The sequence below is a fragment of the Octodon degus genome, unplaced genomic scaffold (genome assembly GCF_000260255.1).
Source record: "Octodon degus isolate 3935 unplaced genomic scaffold, OctDeg1.0 scaffold00067, whole genome shotgun sequence".
Taxonomy (NCBI): domain Eukaryota; kingdom Metazoa; phylum Chordata; class Mammalia; order Rodentia; family Octodontidae; genus Octodon; species Octodon degus.
In genome coordinates this window covers 2,931,157-2,954,964 of record NW_004524643.1, presented here as the reverse complement: position 1 = coordinate 2,954,964, position 23,808 = coordinate 2,931,157, and the positions used below count along the sequence as shown (strand labels likewise).

Genomic DNA, 23,808 nt, shown 5'->3' with positions numbered 1-23,808 from the left:
TAAGCTTGTTCTAAGTAGGTGGTTTTAGACCACTGAGCCATCTCTCCAGCCCCTAGATGAATCATTTTGGTTTTAGTTAAAATCTTAACATGATGGATTTCGATTTTTATGATGCTTAGTTTCTGACTTTTGAACTCGTGTCATTGGCATTTTAAAATGATTTCAAATATTTGAGGCCATGCCGGTAGATGCAGGCATTTTTCTAATGTGATGAAATTTCTCATGTTCATTGTAGATCTGTTTTTTCTTTGTGTATGGAATGTGTCTTAGATCTTGACATCATGACATTTTAGTTAGAAGTAAGTGTGTAATTTTTCTCTTTAGTTTCTTTGTAATATGAAGATAAAAATTGTTTAAATTTTTTTCTTATAATTAGTATGGCTACCAAACACTCAGAAAATGGGTACAATAGACATGTTAAATAGATTTTGATTCATCAGTTAAAGTTCACCAATGATGAAGCAACTGTGAACATAGCTTATTTCAGTGACTCCTTTATAGTAGTGGAAGACTCAAGATTTGTAGGGTTTCCTTTTTGCTATTTCTATTATATTTTTATGTGGCTTCAAGTAAAGGCAGTGAAAAGCTTATTTTTCCTCATATTTATAAAATACATCTGGAAGAATAAATTCACATCTGGTTCATGGATTTCCTCCATGGAGATTATCCAAATTCAGTGTCAAGATTAGAGTTTGTACTCATGGGTTTGCAGAATCTTGTGTGGAATTTGAAATATTTTGTTTGGAAGTTGTTGGGGGAAACAATTGATTCAGATGTTTGTGTTAAGTTCTAATTTTAGATGTATTTCCCTCTCATTAAAAATAAAAATGTGTGTACTTTATAATATAATCAAGCAAATGTAAACATTGTTTACATTTGACAGGATATTTTAGATAACCATTCTCAACAACTATTTTATGAAAAAGATGAATTAAATTGTTTAGATTATTATGTCATGATCATTGGAAATCATAAAAACTATTATTAGAAGTGAACATCTAATACATAGTGTTGTATAGTCTGAATTACAATCACAGTTTCTTGACTCCATTTAGAAGCAGCAACAATAGTTTTTAATTGTTTTATTTTAAATGTCTGCTCAAATGAAATGGGTAAGTTTGGATTCTTACAGTGTAATAGTGTATGTACCAGTTGCCTTCCTTTGCCTCACGATGGCTAACAAATATATCTGTGTCTGAATGGAGTCCCTAGAGTAGCATAAAGTCAAAGCATTTATGGTCAGAATCCAAGAAGCATGTGAACTAAAAATAACATTGTCAGACTTTTATGAATTATCTGTCATATGCATTGAGATTGCCAAATCAAGCTGCTAGTCATGTGAGTTAAACTTGATACACTGGAACAAATGGATGTTGCTTAGTAAAATGTCCCACATTAAAGATGTTTAATCTTTTTTAGAGACTTTTTTAGTCCTTTGATATGTAATAGCTTTTCTACCTAATGACACTATAAAATTTGTCAATAAATCTACATCTACTTGTTCCTCAATAGTTTTTTTTTTTTAACTTTAAGCTTTTTGTGAGTTAGAAAATGCATTTTGCATATGTATCAAATTTAGTGGTTCTAAACAGCATGGCAGGAATTTTTGTGTTTCATAGGTTTTCCAGTACTATGTTAGGTATTATAAGAGTCTAGGAAGAGGCCAGGCTTTGAGGATTTGTGTTTCTTTCATTCCTCTTTATTTCTTCCAGTCTTTCCTCCTCCTTTAGTTATTGCTAAGTAAAATTTTGTTCTCATTAAATGAGAATTGAGGTGGAAATATTAATTTACTTGATTGTATGTTTGCTAGTGTATTAGTCTGATTTGTTGTACTAGTGTGTTTCCCCTTCAGTGTATGCATAGATACAGAAGTAGCAGTTAAATCTGCAGCCTTCACATTGAACTATACCCAAGACCATTTTTATTGTTATATTTCAAGATAGAGTTCACGATACCTTACCCAGGCTGGACTTGAACTTGCAGTCTTTCTACCTTATCCTCCCAGAGTTCTGAGATTACAAACATTTACCACCGTGCCCAATTGAAAAGTTATTTATTATTTTGAAACTGTCTTGAGTTTCTGTCCCATTGTACTTTGGTCTGTGAAACAGCAGATTCTGTGTGAGTCTCCAGAATAAGCCATCTCTACTAATAATTTGCTCTTGAACTTCTGCTCTTTAGTACTGTGACAGGATAAATTTCTGTTTTTGTAAGCCACTGATTTTGTAGTTATTTGTTCCAGCATCACTGTTACACTGATACAAGGTTAGATTGCCTTTTGTAGAATTTCATTATATGGAATATATTCTTTCTATGTGAATTCTTTCATTGTAATTGTTTTGAGTTCCACCTTTATTACTGTATAGATTAATAATTTTGTTGCTGAGCAGTAGTAGTTTATTGTGTATATAACATTTTATCCATTCACTTATTGTTAAACAGTAGGTTACTTCCAAGTTTGGGCTGTTGGTATAAAGTTACTGTGAAGGTTCGTGTCAAGGCTTTATATGGACACGTGATTTCACTTCTCTTGGGTGAAGACCTGGAAAATGAACAGGCATCTTAATCCCCTTGTATATTTAGCTTTTAATAAGAACTACCTTCTAGATTTGATGGTGCATGTCTAGAATCTTAGCAGAATTTCAAGTTCAAGACCAGCCTAGGCAATTTATCTGCTTAGGGAGACCTGCCTCAAAGTAATAAAAGGTCTGAGGATATAGATGTGAAAGCCTTGAGTTCAGTCCTGAGTGCTTTAAAAAGAAATGGCTGAAGTATTTTTCAACTGTACCATACTGTTTTATAGTTACTTTGGTAGTTCCGTGAATTTCATCATTCCCACATCCTGGAGTTCTTGGTAGGTACAATCTTTTTAATTTTAACTATTAGACTGATATGTAGTGTCATCTCATTGTAAGTTTAATTTTAATTTCTCTAATTAATTATAATGTGTCCTTGTTTTAATTTATTTTCATATGATAATGGTGTATGATGTGAATTCAAGTTTGTCTTTTACCTGTGTAAATCTAATTGTTCCAGATGATTTATTTATAAGCTATCCTTGTCCCACTGAATTAGCTTTTTTTACTTTTGTCAAAAATTAGTTCTCTCTCTCTTTCTCTGCACTGTCTGTTCTTTTCCATTCATCTACTTGTTTATCTTGATAGCAGTACTGTATTATCTTAAATACTGTGTCTTTTTAAGGGATCTTGACATGTTGGTATTAAACTTGCAAATTAACACTTTTTCCATCAGAGTTGTTTTAGCTGGTCTAAATCTTCTGTATTTCCATAAATTTAACATTTATTTCTTATTCTCTAATATGTGAAAACCTGATGGAACTTTGATTAAGAGTTGTTGGCTCCATAGTACTTAGTAGAAGAGGTTGACAGTATACATCCATTGTCAGATTTGGCACTAACATAAATGATATATAGAAATACATTTTGTTTTTCTATCTTTATCTTGAATCTTAAAACCTTTTAAAGATTTATTTATATTAGCTTTTATGGCAAATTCCTTTGCATCTCTTATGGGTTCCAGGCCCAGTCCTCTTAAGAAAATTTATCCATGGCACTTTGTCTCTATTTTCTTTGTGAAAAATCAAACTATTTATGTCACACATGTTTAGGATCAAGTAAAACACACCCACTGGCCAGTGCTTTGTGTTTCAAGTGACATCATTACCACTGCATAACTCAACAACATTTTGAACTTTTAAAAGTCTGGGTTTTGTGGTATACAAAGTCTAAAAAATAACAGAAATAAATTCCTTTATGAAGTTCAATGAGAATACCCGTAGAATTTTATCAAACAAACAAACAAACAAAAAACTTCAGTTATCACACCTAACAATAGCACATACCAAACACATATCATGTATACTGACAGGACATGTGTTTTGCTTTCCTAGCCTTTTTGTAGAACATATTAAACATATTAAACGTTAAACTCACTGATCTTGCTTTTTTATCATGAGGTTCTTATTATGTTACATGATGTGTAGTTAACAGGAACATGACATATCAGTAAAATACTGAATTCTTAATATATACTGTGCAAAATGCAGGGAATGTTACATCAAAAATGTATAAGCATGTTTCTAAACCAACAGGCCATCTGATTTATATCCTAACCTCTAGCTGAATAAAGAATCATTGTTTCTGGGAAAGAAAAATATGTACTCTGTGTTTAGAATAGACATCAACATTTTCATCTCAGCTGTGTTCCTGCTTACAAAACCTAAAAGATAACATCAGAAATAAATTCCTATATGAACTACAATCAAAACACCAATAAAATTCTGCAACAAAAATAATTTTTGTCTCAGTTGTCACACCCAAGTGAATCTTCACACATGACAATGCATGCTCCATGCATAAATATTGCTTACACTCTAGTGTGTGTGTTTGGTTTTCTTCTTCTTTTCTATAGGGCACACTTGACATTTTGGTTTTCCAGTTGGTACAGTAGGTCTTTGTGATTCTGTGATTCTGCTCCTGCTTGTATACCTGTTAGCTCACAAGATGTGGTGCTGCACATTTGTGTAGTTCCTGGGGAAGAACGTTTTGTCTTTTCCTCTACTGTTCATGATTTCTTCTTATGGGTTCCAGCTCCAGTCCTCAAAGAAAATTTATCAATGGTATTTTGAGCTTGTTATTTTCTTTGTAAACTATCTAAACTGTGCCACACATATTTAAGATCAAGTAAAACACAAACATTGGTCAGTGCTTTGTGTTTCAAGTGACATCATATTTGCCACATAACTCATTAACAACATTGATTCTACCTTTCATTTTGTTGTAGAAAGTTTCTATCTCAGGCTCCTGTTTTGTTGAGGTTTTCCTACCATCATTTCCATCATAGTGAAATGTTGGTATCAGCAATTCCAGTTTGCTTTTCTATGCCATACAGGAGGCCAGTGTTATATCTTCTGAAATCCAAATGATATAGGGGAAAGAAACTCCCAGTCTGCAAGATAGCTGGGATGAGTCTGTGTTCTCTAAAAGTGAAGAACAAATTTTAGGAACAATGGAGGTTAAAAGCAGAATGTATTTATTGAGGGAAGGAAAGCTTCTGTCCAAGAGAGAAAGAAGGTCCTGAATGAGTTGCCAAGGAACCTGCCTTTTTAGGGATTTTTATAGAGCAAAACAATGATGAGAGGTGGGTCAAAGGTAGGAAACTTGGGAAACTGCAAGGTGGGCATGAAGTAGGGCAAAACTATGGTCAGCCAGTAAGATTACAAGCATAATTGCTCAGGTAAGATTGATTAAATTAGAATTAAATGGGAAGGGAGTCATCCAGCAAACAGGGATGAGTATAGAATAGGGGCTTTACCTGTAGGGGGTTGGATTAGTGGCTCTTTCTGGCTTTTTCAAGGTGATAGAGACCTATTTAGAATATCAATCCCTGATATTTATCCTTAGGGAGGTATATGAGTACAATTGTTTTATCTTTTGTCTTGAGGTCTGGCCCAAAGTGGAGGTGTTTGTCACTCCCACAGCTGCAAAGTATCTTGTCTTCTATACTGCCTCCTTCAAAGAACTAGCCCTATCTGACTGCCTATAATATTTCTATCTAATGTTGCTGCCTACAACATTCCCACCTCTGAAGAAGTAACCTGAACTACCATGAGGGAATAATGGACAATGACTACTCTGGCTTTATTAGGCTGAAAAAGGTTGTACTTGTTGATTGGCAGTCAGAGATACTCTTTAGAGTGTCTATCAAAAGACCTAGATAAATAATAAGATCAACAGGATAATTATAAGTACAGTTAAAGATTTCCAGGAATAGTGTCCCATAATGAGGATAAGGATAAAGTCTAGGGAATTTCTGGTTTTGACATGTACTTGATCTGTTATCTAATATCTTGAACGCTATCAAGATATTAGCAGAAGAATTGGGAATGTGAACATAACATTTAGTTTTTACAATTGTACAGGTATCTCCTTGCTGCTGTTAGAATGTCTGATGTCATCTGAGCTTGGAGGACCGCCTGTCTCATTAATTTTATTTATTTAGGAGAGAGACTAGCTGTGATGTCATTTAAGACTTGCTCAGTATACTTAGTTAAGGCCTTGCTATGTGTTACATAACTCTCTCTCAACAAGATGTGGTAGATCCCAGTAAAAGTAATCTAAAAGTAATCTAGCATTTGTTACAGGTTTTACCTGTATAATTAACTGGAGTCTGGCATCCTCTAGGCAAGAACACATTTTCTGAGAAAATAGAACATGTGTAATCAAAGGATGAGCATTAGAGCTGACAGGCAAGTTTAGAGTAGAGATAGCTGTTCTTAAGAGATAGCTGTTGTAACCCACTGGCTCTTAGACCCCTTTACTGATAAGAGTAACATTTTCTTCTGAGTCCTTCTAGCTTTAGTTATAATTATCTCTAAGTTTTTAATGACTTTTGAAAACCAGATTAACACCTTATTTTGATCCATGAAGAAGTCTTAAGTTTTTCTACATGAAAAACAATATGTATTACATTTGTAAAATCCAGTTTCAACACTATTTTGATTAGATGGCAACTTGAAAAAATATATATATATATATAATTAATATTTAGGCAGGATAAAATCCTTCAAAATGAGAGAGCTGAGCTATTAGGAATAACTAAAAAAAAAAAAAAAGTGAACAGAAAGTTATCCCTGTTACAGCTTAAATGAGGTATTATCTGGCCTCTAGTCATGATTATTCAGGACTGCTCTGTGAAGATGACAGGTGAAGATAACAGTCAGGCCCGAAGGAGGAGGCAGAGTACCCCAGGACCCTTCAGTCCTCCTGGACCACTAGGGAAGATGAGTCTGAGCTCTGGTGCCTCCTCTTCACAATGCAGTCTGGCTTCCGGTGGCTGATTGGCAGTCAGGCATGGCTTGGGTGGCCTCTTAAGGCAGTCCCTCTTAGGGTAGCCTGGCTTTTAATGGTGGCAGCAAAGGAACCTAGTCCTTGAGCTATTATGGCACCCTGTGAATCAGACTGAGGGTCTGTTCTTTTTGAGGGCACAACAAAGTCAGCCACTTTTTGGTCTTTTGTTTTTCTCCATGGTTTTCTCCCAGTTGCGATTATAAAATACTAAGGGGGCAGTTTTTACCAAAGTATCAAGTGAGCAATCTATCTGGAGCAAAAGCTATCTTTTGTAGCTCTTTTCTAATATCTGGGACTGAGTAGGTAATAAACATGTCTTTAAGCAAAATCTGGCCTTTTTATTGAATAGGGGAGCCATATGTTTTACCAGTGCCTCTAATAAATGTTCTAGGAAAGCAGAGGGTTTTCATCTTTCTCTTGGTAAATAGCTGAAAATTTAAAATAACCAGAAGGCTTGGTTTTTGTCCTTCTTAGACCTTCAAAAATACACACTTGAAAATGTTTCCTGCTCCAGTCTCAGCTGGGAGGTCTTGGGTGGGGACTTCTTGGGCTCTATGGGAACAAGTTGTTCCCCTGACTGTCTATCTTTTGGTTGTTTAAAATTGACAATATGTCATTCACCTACAAATGTAATAGCAGCTTGTAATGCTGCTTGTCTCTCAAAGAAGTCAATGTTTGGTTTAAGATTAACATTACATCTTTTTAACCTAACTTATAGGTCTGAGTAAGTCCTCTAAAGACATCAGGGGTTATTTGAAAATTTTTCATAGGTAGTCATATGGCTCATAATTCTATCTTGAGCATGAATACAGACTATTTCTTAATGTAAAGAAAGTTTGAACATAAGCAGTTCTGATCCGTTTCCCCACTTGTACAATGTGATTTTAGTTTTAAAATTACATCATAATTAATACTTCCCTTTGCATTCCATTATGGACCCTAGAGAATATGCAGGCCACATGCATGTGTGGAAAAAACATTAAATGGCTCGTTTCAACATGTAAGGGTCAAACATCTTCAGGTGCTCAAGAGTACACTCTAATGTAGTAAGAGACTTCAACTCTGAGCATCCCATGTCTGAAATAAAATAAGAAATGGTTTGGACATCCCCTTTTATTTCTAATTGATTGTTACGCTGTCAAAGGCATCCCTTCAGTACATTCCACTCCAGGACAGGTGGATGTCACCTGGAGAGACTGGAAGACAAAATTCATCCAGCCTATCTACCCTTAAACTGGCATGCAATTTTATCCTCCCCGGAAGTGTGTGAACTATGTACTTACTCCTATTGGACATTTATAAACATAATTTACAGTTGACCTTGTGTCAGGAATGTTTAAAGAAGGAAGCATACCTTTGTCATAAATTATTATTATTATTATTATTATTATTATTATTATGGAAGAGGACATATACAAAAGGTGAGTTGAAAGTAGCTAGAGCATTTCTCCTGCTGTGCTGTGAAAGAGATCACCTCTCCAGATTGATAAAATGGACAGTTGACTTGAGGGGCTGTGCCTTAGGCCCTAGGCAAAGAAATTCTCCAAGACCTTTGTGTTATCTGTTTAATCACCTATGCAGTCTTTCCTAGAAGCTGGACAAGACTATGTTTAATTTAAAATTTTGAAGCTCACAGATTAAACATATTTATCATCTAGCAATGACATATTTTACATGTTGGTAAAGGCATATTAGTTAAGGTTGACTAAAATCTTTTTTTTCTTATTCTTAGTTAGCATATATGTAAGGCACAAAGGTAAATCATTTCCTTGATAGGTGTCTGTGAATGCAAGCTGCCTCTGCCTAATTTTTGGAGGGAGGGGTAGTTAAGTGGTTCAGAAATCAACTGAAAAGTTGAGGGGAGAATTTCCAGTTTACTAGCAGAGGAAGATAAGTATGATAGTTAAGTGGAAATTTTTCAGTGATCGGGATCCAGTTTCCACTGAGGAACCTTTGGGTATTCATCAGAGAGTAGCCATGGCTGTGACTACTCAGTTGTTCTGAGTTTCTGTTGACCCACCCCACCAGAGATCAGTTTCCAGAGAAGAATCCAGCTCTCTGTCTGGTCAGCATTCCATTGGCCACCGGCTTCCATGGGGATTCACAAGGAGATGCTGGGGAAACCTGTCCTCTGCTTTAAGAGGGCAGCTGGTCTAAGAGCATTTAACTAGCTGACAGAGCAACCACTATTTGTCAAAGTTTTGTAAGGGATAGTTAAAAGCCTGAGCAAGATTACCTAGTGCTTTATAAGTTTACAACTTTTAAAGTCCACAACTTCTTATGAAAATATTTTTCCTGTACACATATAAATGATAACTCAACCTAGGAAGAGAAGAGGAAAAGTTGGAGATCCTCCCTTAGGCTGAATGTATTTTGGTCCCGTAAGTGTGCTGCTTTTGCACATAACTCCTTCTGTTTTCACCTAGAAGTTAATTCTACCCATGCTGTCTCAAGTTCAGCTTCCCAAGAGAGACCTGCCCAGAATACCAAGCCAGGGCATGACTTTTATGTATGCATACCCAGAAACAGGGTATGCATCCCTCCTCTAAGATGACTTCCCTATCTTTAGCATTGGCAGATGCTCCTTTTTTTTTTTTTTTTTTTCAGTACTGGGGATTGAACTCAGAACCCCGCACTTGCCAGGCAAACACTTATTCTACTGAGTTCTCTCTCCAGCCCTGCTCATTTTGCATGGGCTTAATTTAGTTATTGAGTAGGAAAGAAAGATTGGAAAAGTCTAGAGTTCTTTTCTTTCTAATTTTACGTGCCTCTAAAAAGTAAGTACAAAGTGATAGGAAAAGATTAGGAGTAAGGCCAGAGAAAGAAAAGTGAAGCAGAACAGACTTCATGTTTCCTCTAGAATGTAGAGGAGGATCAGAGCCAGTCTGTTCCAGTGAAACCTGACCTCCAAGGTTTTTTCTTCCATTTTTCCTTATTTTATTATATTTTCAGTGTTATTCAATATTGCATCCTGGCATAACAGTGCAGTATTTAACAATAAAATTTGAAAGCTACACAAATATTTAAATAACTAAACAAACTAAATCTGTTCTTACTAAAAAGTATATCTTATGATATGTTTTACTTATCTCATTTAATCTTTATAATAACCATAAAAATTAGTATTATACTTTCCCTGTAATTTGAATACTTGTCTCCTCTATTAAGAAGATTTTACTTTTTTTTTCTTTTTTTCCACTACCAGGGATTGAACTTAGGACCTTAAGTTTGCCAGGCAAGCACATATTTTACTGTGCTATCTCCCAGGCCAAGATTTTAAAGAGTTTGGGTTTTTAGTTTTTCATTTTTTTGTTTTTTTCTTTTTCTTTTTTGGTCTCTTTGAGACAGGTTTTGCTATGTGATTCAGGCTGATCTTGAACTCACTTTGCAGCCCAGGCTAGACATGAATTCACAGCAGCCTCATGCCTCAGCCTTCCAAATGCTGGAATTACAGGGATTCACCACCACACCCAGCTTATAGAAGAGTATACTAAAGTGTTCTTTTGGCCAACGAGATAGCTCAGTGGATTAAAGCACCTGCTTAGGCAGATGCAGTGATCAGGGTTGAATTACCAGTGTGCTGTGCCGGCCCCACTCCCGGGGCACACTGAGATGGGCATGGTGGTGCTCCCCTGTAATCCCTGTGCTTGGGAGGCTGAAGACAGGAGGATCACTACAAGTCAGATCTGTGTAGTGAGACCCTGTAGACCCTGTACTAAATGCATTTTAAAAAGTATTCTTTCTCCTTGCTATGTTACTTTTCTATCATGTTGTCAGATGTTGACGCCTTGGTAACACACTTCCCAGCTTCCAAAACTGAAGCAATAAACTTCTGTACATTATATAAATTACTTAGGCTAAGGTATTCTGTTATTCATGTAGACTAAACTTCTTTTTTAACAGACATCTTCACTTCATTTTGCTGATAACAGATTCTGCATTTGCTTTGTTCACCCACCACCCAGTAACTAGCTACCACATTGTGTATTATCTAGCCGTTATTGTACTAGCACCAAAGAGGGAAAGGTTGTAAACAAAGTAAACAATCATACTCTTTTTTTTTTTTTTTTTTTTTCCCAGAACCGGGGATTGAACTCAAGCCCTTGTGCTTTCCAGGGAAGTGCTTATTCTACTGAGCAATCTCCCTGGCCCCACAATCATACTTCTAAATCAAAAAGTTGTTTTGTTTTGTTTTGTTTTGTTTTTCTGAAAAGTTAAGGATATCAATTTAAACATTTAAACTGAAGGTCTTCAAAAAGTACTTGTCTGCTAATTGTGAGCACTTTTGAAACCTATCAAAATTGTACCATCCAAAAAACTTCTTGGAATTTAATTGAAATCACACAGAATCATTTTTCTCTGCCCTATCTTTTAATTTACAAAAAGATGGAGATGAGGTTGAATCTAAATTTTAAATGCAAGGGCTGGCCAAAGAGTTCAGCGGATTAAAGCAATCCCGGGGCCTGCCATGAGATGGCAATTGAGACTGGACATGGTGGTGTGCACTTGTAATTCCAGCTCTTAGGAGGCTTGAAACAGGTGGATCACTACGAGCCCAGTCTACACAGTGAGACCCTGAACACCCTATGGGCCCTTTGCTAAAATATAAAAAATAAATAAATTTTTTTCCATAATTTTATTGAGCAATAAATAGCAATGAGACAGTTTCAAATCAAATTGGTAGGACAGTTCCAATAATTAACACATTGCATACTGCCTTCCTAGTGGTTATTTGTTGTACAAGATGCAGACATGATATCCTATTTACAAAAACTATTAGAACAAGTCTCTCTATTCCTTGAATTAGGGGAATGTAGCTATATATCTGTCCTAACCATTTTGAATACACAGATGCAAAATGGTCATTCATCTATATCCCTTTTTTTTTTTTGTTTAGTTGCATCATTTAAATATTATCTGGGGAGGCCGGGGAGATGGCTCAGTGGAATAAGTGCTTCCCTGGCAAGCTCAAGGGCCTGAGTTCAATCCCTGGTTCCGCCTAAAAAAAAAAACAAAACAAACAAATATTATCTGGTACAGGTGCAGTACCAGAGAATGAGCCCAGGTCCTTATGCCTGCCCAGCTAGCACTTACACTGCTGACCTACCTCCCAAGCTCAAAATGTTTGGTTTAAGTTCCACTTAAAGGAGAAAAAAAAAAAAAAAAAAAAAAAAAAAGAGTGGGAGTCCCCAGAGAGTTGGAAAGAAAGCACATTACCTGCTCACTCTCTGTTTATAGCATAAACGTCTCCCCAGCCTCTACTCTGGAGTGTCTCATCTGGACAATTCCTGGTTTTCCAGTGGAAATTTCACATACTCAATCCAATGTGCCACAGTCTCCATTGGCACTCAGATCACAGCTCTGGCCGCAAATACTTCATTCCCAGCCCTTTAAGTTTTAGGCCCTACTCTCAGCATTGTCCTGTGATCCACTTTCAGCCACAGAAATCATGTTGGATTATCGCTTCCCTCTTTGGTTCACTTCTGTAAAAGTGGTTCTACAAAAACAGCTGGAAAACGGCCACTGGCAGGGCTCTCCTGAGGCTGTACAGTGCTCCACAGGGAAAACATCTACAAGGCCTCAGTAACTTCTCCCACCTGCCAGAACTGTCCCAGCTGGGAGGTGCTGCACCCTTTTCTTATCTCCTTTTTTCTCTCCTTCCCAGATGTTCTCCATACCCAGATATGGAAAATGGCTTCCCTTCCTACAGCTGCTACAACAACTGTCTGCCCCAGAAGCCAGTGCTGTAATACAGCAGTAGTTTCAGGGCCTGGGAGCTGGCCTCAGTGCCCACTTCTTTGGTGATGGATGTTTTTGAAGCATCACTGGGGCCCCGTCATAGTTGATATTAACAAGAAATAATAACCTCCAAACTCTTAGGCTCTGTGTGTTGTTTTACTTTAAGGAAGGGAAGACATTCACTTCACCCTACTGTTTCTTCCTCAGACATTCACTGGCTTCCTCATCAAATTCTCCAACATATTTCTTTTTTAAAAAAATAATTTTATTGAGAAACATAGCAATGAGACAGTTTCAAAACCGATTAGTAGGACAGTTTCAATAATTACACATTGCATATTGTTGTCTTCTTAGTGGTTGTTTATAGTACAAAATGCTGACATGATATCCTGTCCACAAACACTACTAGTACAAATCTTTCTATTCATTGAATTAAGAGAAAGTAGCTAACTATTTTGAATATACAGATACAAAATGGTGCTTCATTTGTATCCCCTTTTTTGTTTAGTTTTGTCAGATATGGGTATTCCATTGTCATTTAAATATTGTAGGTGCGTGAATTAAGCAAAATATCACAATGTAGTCCAGTAGTCCATAATTGTAGTGGGTTATCCGCAGGACTGACAATGTCAGAAGTTGTTGACTTGAGCCTTTTACAGCTCAGCATATTAATATGGCTTTACTTTTTATACCTCATGTTTATACTTTTCTGTTGGATGGTTAATATGAAGATAAAGCAAGACCTATATAACAAGAAATGTAATTTTTGTATCTGCCCCGGTCAGTCAAATCCCCTCAGGATTTACCTTGAAACCGTGTACTGTGTACTGCAGTTTGTAGATCCTCTGTGAGTGTCAGCCATGTGGATGAGTCATGGCCATTGCTTGACCAATTTGTTCTCTGTAAAAGCCTGAGAGAATGTTTTTTCTCCTTGGGCTCTCCTTAGGCACACTCTACATCATTGATCACTTTCCCCTGTGGCCCCATAATCTCCTTGATCAGAAAATTTGGAGCACAACTGAGTTACATGATGTTACAGTACAGGTTCTCCTATGTCGTGAGTCCTCACTGACCTTAAAAGGATAGGGCCAAAATGTTGGCTGTCCTTGCAGCTCTTCTTTTTCTCTAATTTTTGGTTTGCAAATTTAAGTTGTTTTCCCTCCAGAAGAGAAGCTTATTATTATTACCCTACAGCATAGGCAGTCTCCAACATATTTCTGTGTTCAACCAAACATCAAGCTAACAACATTTGATTGCTACAATTTAGTACACTTTATTTCCCTCACAATAAATTGAAAGTTCTCCCTCTTGGCCTTTATCTCTGTCAGGCAAATTCTGTCCTGTGAAAAGTTGGATTACAGATACAGTCACACTTCCTGCTCATCTAGTTTCTCCACCTTTGGTGACTCCATTGGCTTCCAAACCTCAGTGCTAGCCATTGGATTAAGGAGCAATCAGAACAGATTTCTGGGTCTTGCAGGGTGGGCAGTCACAAAGGAAGAGTGGGACAAGGGCGGGTAAAGCACTCTGGTCACATCTTGTGATTCAGATTTCAGGTCTAGCCGTCCCTTCTTGGCCAAGAACTGTTTGTGCTTCCTCCTTCATAACAAATGTCATGGGCTGGTTATTGCCCTCCAAAAGTCCATGGTGCCTCAGGCTTTCCCAGCACCCAAGCACCACAGAATTTGCTTGCCAGGTTTTAGGTCAATGAGGGTGGGGCTCCCTCAAACTCTTAAGAATGGCCACCAACCTAGTATCTTTTAGCTGGTGGAAGGAATCCTGTGTTTTTTTATTATATAAGCATGTATATTTTCTAAGTTTGTACTAGATTTTATTTTGAAAGACCCATTTTACAGAAGTTCATATTAAAATCCACTAGGGGGCATTCTAATGTTACTCTCTCTAGCACTATTGTCTAAAGTTTAGCAAGGAATAGCAGTAACTAGCTAAAATGCAGCAAATACAAGAACAAAACAGGCATAAAAACATCCCAGGGATGGGGCAATAGCTCAGCAGCATAAGTGCCTCCCTGGCAAGTGCAAGGTCCTGAGTTCGATCCCCAGTACACACACACACACACACACACACACACACACCATTAAAGAAACATCATAACTTTATAACCTTCCTATGTTTTAACTTAGATTTATCAACATTTTAACAAAATTATATAGGAAGCAAAGCATAAGCAATAATAAGCAATGAGTGAAGATATAACAAAATTTGAAGCATAAAAATTTGTTACCTAAAATGAGTCCCAATCCAGTATCTATGAAACAAAAACAGACTCTCCCGCAGTTCCAAGACTCACAGTAGGACCTCCAAATAATATAGGGGCAAAAACTCCCAACCTACTACATATCTGGGACAAATTTATATTCTCTAAAATAGAAGAATGAATTTTAAGAACAACAGAGGTTAAGAGCAGAATATATTTATTGAGGGAAAGAAAGACAGAAAGGGTCCTGAATGGGTTGCCAAGGGACCGTCCTTTTCTAAGGATTTTTATAAAGCAAATGCATGAGATGAGGCAGGATCAAGGTGGGAAGCATGGAAAATTGCAAGGTGGGACAATGAAGTGGGACATGAAACTATGGTCAGCCAATAAGATTACAAGTATAATTGCTCAAGTAAGATTGATTAAATCAGGATCAAATAGGGAAGCGAGTAATTGTAGCAAGTAGGCATGAGTACAAAATGGGATTTACCTGTAGGGGGTTGGGTTAGTGACTCTTCTCGGCTTTTTAAAGGCGATCAATACCAATTCAGAATATTAACCACTGATGTCCATTCCTAGGGAGGCATATAGATGCATTTATTTTATCTTTTGTCTGGAGGTCTAGCCCTTGGTGGAAGTATCTGTCTCTCCCACAGTTCCAAGGTATTTTGTCTTCCATACTGGCTCCCTTAAGGGTGCCTCACCCTGTCTGACTACCTATAATATTTCTGTCTAACTTTGCTGTCTATAATATTTTCAGACATAGGTGTAACATTGGATCTTTCCATTTGACTGCATGACCATTTTGTACTATTTCTACTAGTCAAATATGTACTCATGTTGCTGTTCTCTTCATCATCTGACTCAAGGAAATCTATGTTCTGTATGTCTGTATTGGTCAATTCTTGTTCCATTTCACTGTCACAGGAACTTTGGCTCATATAGCCAGTATCAAAGTCATTATCGTTTTCATTGTCCATGTCTGCATAGTCTGATGATTTAGTTTGGACTTCCTCTGAAGCTTGCAAATCTGGTTTTTCATGTGCTGTTTTCCTGAATTGGTCTATCAGAAAAATCAAAATAAAACTTTAAACAAGTCCTAAATGTACAGAAATTTGACAATGGGCATTTCATGGGTAAAACCCACCTGTTCCTGCTTTTAAGCTGCTTTACACAACTTGCCATTCATCTGCCAAGTGGGTGAATGTACAGATGGGTGTTTGCTTTCCCCACGAGCAGCCGCTGAGTGTCATACATTCCATTACAGTAAAATACATGTTTTCCTAACAAGAAGAGTGGTGCGGGTGTATCTTACGTTCTGCAATAGGCAGATCTGTTCGATGGAGCAATATGTGGTTAAAACTCCTGGTTTGACACTCGCACATGTACAGATACCTTTCTGTTGTTGTTCCTCATACCAAGTGGGTGAACAAAAAGATTACTTCATGTATCCCTCAGGTATACTACTGAGATGCACAGTCAGCTACTATTATGCTAAAGTATAGGTTTACAATGGAAAAGTATGAGATGAATTGCAACCCAGTATTATGCCCTAATGGAGTCTCTTTGGATTCAAAGACACAAAAAAGTTGAAAGTATAGAAAAAGCCTGAGAATAAATGATGAATATTAAGATTGTTTTAAAAAAGATTCTATAGAAAGATATTCTATATGAATAGTGACTCAAAGTGGAGTAGGAGTAACTAAACTAATATTTGACAAAGGACTTTAAATGAAAATATTATAAGACAAGGACGTATATTAAAAATTTCAACATTATAAGATGATATAATTATAAACATATACTTGCTAGACTATCAAAATATGTTATTCAAAACTGATATAATTAAATTGAAAAATAGTTCTACAGTAATAATTGTAGCTGGGTGTGGTGGCACACATCTGTAACCCTGGCACTCAGAAGGCTGAGGCAGGGGGATTATTGGGAGTTCAACACTAGGCTGGGCTATAAAATGAGCTCAAGTCTAACCTGAACTGCATAGCGATACTTTGTCTCAAAAAGACAAAATAATAATATTAATTGTGGACTTTATTTTTCTTTAATATTAAGTATTGACCCAAGGCTCTGACACTGAGTTATAACCTGAGTCCATTTTTAATTTTGTTTTAATTTATTTATTTATAATTTTATGTATTTGTTTACAGGGTCTCACTATGCAGCTTGGACTCAGTGATTCTCCTGTTTCAGCCTCCCCAGCCCTGAGTCTTGGTGGCTAGCTTGCTCAGTGTGCCTGGGGCGGGGCCAGCATAGCTTGTGGTACTGGGATTGAACCTGGGTCCTTGTGCTTGCCTAGGCAGACACTTAGACCACTGAGCTATCTCTATGGCCCCTTTTATAATATATTATGAGACAGATTCTTATTAATTTGATAAATTCTTGGCTTGGGCTTAAGCCTGGAATTTTCCTTCCTCAGCTTTTTCCACTGCTGGTATTACAGCTTTGTACCACCAACCATGGCTTGAATATCAGGCTTTTAATAAGGGTAGGCTAGAAAAACACAGTAAACCAACTTGATCCAACAGATACAGAGATATAGTTATCTGCCTTTAGAAAATTTGTAGCATCTATTAAGCCAAGTATTTAAATAAATATGGAAAGGTTAGTTTATGGTTTGTTTGGTTTGGTTTGCTTTTTTGTTTTGGTGATACTGGGGATCAAACTCAGGACCTTGTGCTTATCAGCCACTGAGCTATCTCCCCAGCAAAAAGTTGCTGTATGAAGGTCTCTTTTATTCTTGAATAAGTGTGGCATGGTTTGTCTGTAATTACTAGATGTTAGGACATTTGTTTTTGTTCAGTTTACTTTTTTAAAAGAGTTCACTATTAAAATAACTAAAGTAATGATAGATTGAAATAAAGGTAATATTTATTTGCCCAGATATTTGCTTCTGATGTTAATATGGTACTTTTTCTTAACTTGTGTGTATGTAGCTTCCCAATTATTAATATTGGGGCTGTGACGACTTGCATCACACAATGAAGGAAGACTCACGACACAAGCAGAGGGCCGATGACCACTGTGTTTATTAAAGGGATATTCTGTCTTAAGTACATGACGAGAAAAAAAAGGTACTCTTAGAGACATTCAAAAGATAGTTTGAAAAAGTACATGTTATACTCGAGCTGATAGCACTGTAAAATTGGGCTGATAGTCTAGGGTAGATAGGCTTGAGAACACTATAGACAATGTGCTTACATCCAATGGCTGCAAAGCTGAGGCATCCCTCCAACTCATGCTGTACTTTCTCTACAGTCGTTAGTTGATCTGTCAAGATGGCCTTATCTATAGTCTGGATGCAAAATGCTTCATTTATCTTTTTCAACACTGACATTCATTGGGCCAGGGAGATGGCTCAGTGGAATAAGCACTTCCCTGATAAGTGTGAGGGCCTGAGTTTAATCCCCAGTTCTGCCAAAAAAAAAAGAAGAAGCAAAACAACAACAACAAAAAAACCCACTGACATTCACACCTCTCTCAAGACTCAAAGCTGGGTCTGGTGGTATACATCTGTCGTCTCAAACTTCAGGATGCTGAGGCAGGAGGATCATTGTGAGTTTGAGGTCAGCCTGGACTACACAGTGAATTTAAGGCCAACCTTAAATACAATAGAAGTCAATACAAAAAGAAAAAAAACTTTTATTTAATAAAAGTTATTTACCATGGAACGTGGCTTATCAAATGTAACATCTGCTATCATTTTCTTATGGTTTTTTAATGTATTTTAGTAAAGGGCCTTATAGGGTCTCACTACACAGATCAGACTTGTAGTGATCCTCCTATTTTCAGCCTCCCACACGCTGGGATTACAGGCACGTGCCACCATGCCCAGTCTTCTGTTATCATTTTCTCATTCTCTTATCTTATTGGATCTAACAGAAATTGACTTTCAGAAATGTTTGTGGAGTTTACTGATGTTCTTTTTAATTTTTATTTTATTTTTATGTTTATTTTTATTTGGGAATTGAATGCAGTTTCTCATATTTGCCAGGCAGGTGCTGAGCCACTGAGCTAAATCCCTGGTCTTGATGTACCTTTTATTTGAAGCATAAATGTATCATACTGTTATAGTTGGCTCTGGAAGAGCTCAATTGGGAGTTAACATCTGTATTTATTAAATGATTTCTGTTTAATGTCTTAAGTTCATGTTTTATGTCCATATATGTTAAGCACTCAAATCTTATTTTGGGAATTATTTCATTTGTTAGTTCATCTTTTAATCAGGGTCTTGCTGTTCAGTTCAGGCTGGCCTTGAGCTCACTTTGTAGCCCACACTGGTATCAAACTTATTATTTCAGTTCTGATACAGACTATATTCTTTTTCTTCATTGCCAATATTTTCTTGTCATTTAAATGTGTGTAATAACTTAAAAACTGATACCATTTTACTACTTAAAAAATAAATATAATAGGTTTGGCAATTGTAGTTCACTTGGTTGTTTTCTTTATATTTTAGCTAGCTATAGCTATGCTGTATGTTTGTTTATGTAGTTGGTTCCTCCAGGCTGGACTTGAACTCACAGCAAACCTTCAGCCTTTGCCTCCTGAAGGGATGACAGGTGTACTCAGTAACACCTAGCTATGCTGTATATAAATGGAAATCCATAGGCAAACCAACTATCAGCAATTTGTGATAGGATTACTTTTTTTGGATGAATGGTAAGTCTTGGAAAGCTTATTAATAATACTAGTCTCCCTCTCTACACCAGTCCTCATTCCCATTCCTGGAAAATATTATATATGGGGGGCCTGTCCCCTTAGCTCAGTTCTTTAAGTGGCTGCTTCAACAAAGCAATCAGGCTCAGGTTGCTGTGGTTCGATCCCCACAACTCAAGCCAGCCAAACCTGCCCTGAAGGCATTCAGAGCAAAAAAAACCCAAACCCTTCTGCCTTTTGAAAAAATGAATAAATAAATAAATAATAAAAATAAAATATTATATGTGATAATAATGCAAATGTCTGTATAAATTTGCAGTCTAGAAGAAATTTTTGACACATCTATGTACTTACAGAGTATTCATATGCACAACCATTAGTAGGCAATTCAATTTAATTGTTAAAAATGTGTCTATAGGTTCAGGTTGATTCTAAATGAAAGTGAGATAGTTCAGGTCTTATTTTGAATGAATATTTGAAATGTTTATAAGAACCTTGAGGAAGCACCAATAATTACTTTTAGAAGCTTATGCTTAACCAAATAATATTATTTGTGTTCATAAAACATTGTAGATTCTTTTTAAGATATAGGGGATTGAAACTAGGTCCTCATGTATGATAGGCAAATGCTTTACCACAAATATCATATCCCCATCTATCTAATGTTTTTAAATTGTTATGTTATATGGTGATGACCGAATGAGATTATCTGAGTTTTGACGTGTTTATTTAAGTATTTTATTCAATTTGTAATTTTTGTATTATAAGAATGTTGTTTGTTTTTACTTTCCATAGTTTATCAAATTTTACAACAAAATATTACAAGTTAGAATTACTGAATACTTAGTGGTATTTTGGTGTAATGCTTTTCTACTGAGAAAAAAATATTCAAAATATTATTTTAAAAAATCATAATTTGATGGGAGAACAGAGGTTTCATATATTTTATTGGTTTTGATAAATATTTAATGTGTGTTAACATAGTTCTAATGTGTAGCACATGAGGAAATTAAATCCTAAAATTAACACAGACAAATCTGGTAGTTTGAAGGTTATCTTAAGAGGTTTGTAATATTGTAATCTGTAATAGTGTAATTATCTGTATAAAATATGAAATTAAATCTTTTTTTAAAAACAGTCATTTATTAACAGTTGCCTTAATTATCTGCCATAGTGATGTCAACCTCCACCCATAGCTCAGTACTGATGAACATAATCTGCTTAACAATCTGAGAATGACAGTGCAAATTAGTAAGTCTCTTGTGGATTCTCACATAGACAGAATCCTATGTTCCTTCACTGCAAGGTGTTTTTCTTGCAGTGATTTTCAAAGTCTTAGTAAACAAGCAAATAAGTCCTCTCACTTTGAGATTCTTTTCCTTTGGACTTCTGATCAAATTAGCACACATCTTTTCCAGGGATTTTACATTGTGAAAATTCTTTGAATTGCCACCTCTGGAGGCACAGGTGTCTTTTCACTATCTTTAAATGCCATGGCAGTGTCTTGGCTTTGTGACCAACTTGTTCCTTGGCAAGAATGAACAACAGTAAGCCAAGAGTGGTGATGGACCCCTAGAAGAGAAAGTAGGAGGAACTCTTGAAGACATAGGAGTAGGCAAAGAGTTCATGAACAAAAATCAAATCGTAGGGGCTGGGGAGATGGAGATGACTCAGTGGAATAAGCGCTTCCCTGGCAAGAACAAGGGCCTGAGTTCAATCCCCAGTTCCACAAAAAAAAAAAAAAAAAGAAAAAAAGAAAAAATCACATCATACGGGTAGTACTTGAAAGAATTAACAACTGGGACCTCCTCTTATTGAGAAGTGTTTGCACGTCAAAAGAAATTACCAATAAAGTGAAAAGACAACCCACAAATTGGGGAAAAAATCTTAATAAGCACTCAGACAAAGGTCTTCTTTCTAGAATTTATAAAAAACTGAAAAACCTTAGGGCCCCAAAATTTAAAGACCCAATCCAGAAATGTGCATCTAAGATGAACACACTTCTCAGAGGATGAAGTTACAGAAGGGAATAAATATATGAAAAAATGCTCCACATCACTAGCCATCCATGAAATGCAAATTAAAACAACACTGAGATACTATCTCACCCCAGAAAGAATGGCTATCGTAAAGAAATCAACCAACAACAAATGTTGAAGAAGCTGTGGGGAAAAAGGAACCCTTGTCCACTGCTGGTGGGAATGTAGACTGGTGCAACCATTATGGAAATCAGTGTAGAGACTCCTTAAAAAACTAGGACTGGTGGGGCTAGGGAGATAGCACAAAGTCCTGAGTTCAATCCCCCGTACTGCAAAAAAAAAAAAAACAACAAAAAACCTAGGACTGAAAATCCCATTCAAACCAGCTATCCCCCTAATGGGAATTTTCCCAGAGGAACTGAAAATGTCATATCATACTGATAGATGTGTGCCTATGTTTATAGCAGTACAATTTGTGATAGCCAAATCCTGGAAACAACCAAAATGCCTGTCACCTGAGGAATGGATGAAAAAGATGTGGTTTTTTTTATAGTGGAGTATTATTCAGCTATAAAGAATGATAAACTCAAAGCTTTTATATTGAAGTGGATGCCACTTGAAGATATACTCATAAGTGAAATAAACCAGATCCACATGTGAAAATACCATATAGTTTCCTCAGTGTAAGAACTCAAAAGAAGAAATAAAAAGAGAAAGGTATAACACAATCAAAAGGAAAGGGAAAACTTAAGGATTAAACAGTGAAGAAAGGGCAAGGAGAAAAGCTAGGAAACATGACAGGGGCAAAGCCATGTGTTTATAAGCACAAGATGGTTAAGGCAATGATCCTGAGAATTTTCAGCAGGTTTTTGAAACTAGCAGTTACTTGGTAGAATTCTCACCCTGACTAAATATATATACTGATACCTGTGAACTAAGCAACTGCACTGAATAGCAATGTGTAATAGTAGGGTCATGCTTAGAATGCCTGTCATTCTGGTCTTCTAAATATGTACTGCTTGTCACATCATACCAATTACTGCTATACTGTCTCTCAAGTAAATGTTTGTTTTTTTGGTTTTTGGTTTTTTTTTTAAGGGTTATAAATGAAAACAAGAGACAAGAAAAAAATGTCATAGGACTGTCTTGGTAAATGCTTATATGGTTAGATTTTTAAATTTCTGTGTAAAAATATGTAATTGCTTATTCCTATTTTTAATATTTTTTTCTTCATATTCTGTAGGGATTGAGAGTTTAATATATCAATACTTGATGGAAAATACCTGTTCCATGTTATGTCTAAGATATTTGATACTCAGACAAATAGTGAGGTTAAGCTCAACTGCTTATGTTATAGGGTCATAATATCATTAAGCTTCTCTTCTGGAGGATTAACAACTTAAGTCTGCAGACCAAAAATTAGAGAAAAAGAAGAGTTCCAAGGACAGCCAACGTTTTGGCCCTATCCTTTTAAGGTCAGTGAGGACTCAGAACATAGGAGAACCTGTACTGTAGCATCCTGTAACTCAGTTGTGTCCCAAACATACTGATCAAGGAGATTATGGAGCCACAGAGGAGAGTGATCGGTGATGTAGAGTGTGCCTAAGGAGAGTCACACGGAGAGAAAACATTCTCTCAGGCTGTCACAGAAAGCACACTGGCCAAGCAATGGCTGTGACTCATCCACATGGCTGACACTGACAAAGGCTCTACAAACTGCGGTACATGGTTTCAGGGTAAATCCTGAGGGGATTTGACTGACCGGGGCAGATACAAAAATTACATTTCTTGTTATATAGGTCTTGCTTTGTCTTTGTCTTAACCATCCAGCAGAAAAGTATAATAATGTATGAAAAATACAGCCATAGTAATATGCTGAGCTGTAAAAGGCTCAAGTCAACAACTTCTGACATTGCCAGTCCTGCAGATAACCCACTACTATTATGGACTACTGGACTGTTTTGGATTATTTTGCTGAATTCATGCACCTACAGTATTTAAATGGTGATGGAATACCCATATCTGACAAAACTAAACAAAAGAAGGGGATACAAAGGAAGCACCATTTTGTATCTGTATATACAGAATAGTTAGGATAGATATACAGCTACTTTCTCTTAATTCAATGAGAAAAAAGATTTGTACTAATAGTGTTTGGGAAGGTTATCATGTCTGCATCTTGTACAATGAATAATCGCTAAGACAACAGTATGCAATATGTTAATTATTAAAACTGCCCTACTAATCAGTTTTGAAACTGTCTCATTGCTATGTTTCTCAATAAAATTAGTAAAAAGAAGAAGAAGAAGAAGAAGAAGAAGAAGAAGAA

General features: G+C 36.4%; 1 protein-coding gene and 1 pseudogene across 2 annotated transcripts in view; one reads left to right on the top strand and one right to left on the bottom strand.

Annotated features, from left to right (window-relative positions):
- Sbf2 (SET binding factor 2) overlaps window positions 1-23,808 on the top strand; it is a 508,807-nt gene that overhangs the window by 150,830 nt on the left and 334,169 nt on the right. The gene's annotated exons all lie outside the window — the stretch shown is intronic.
- Window positions 20,658-20,995, bottom strand: LOC105742683 (annotated as a pseudogene).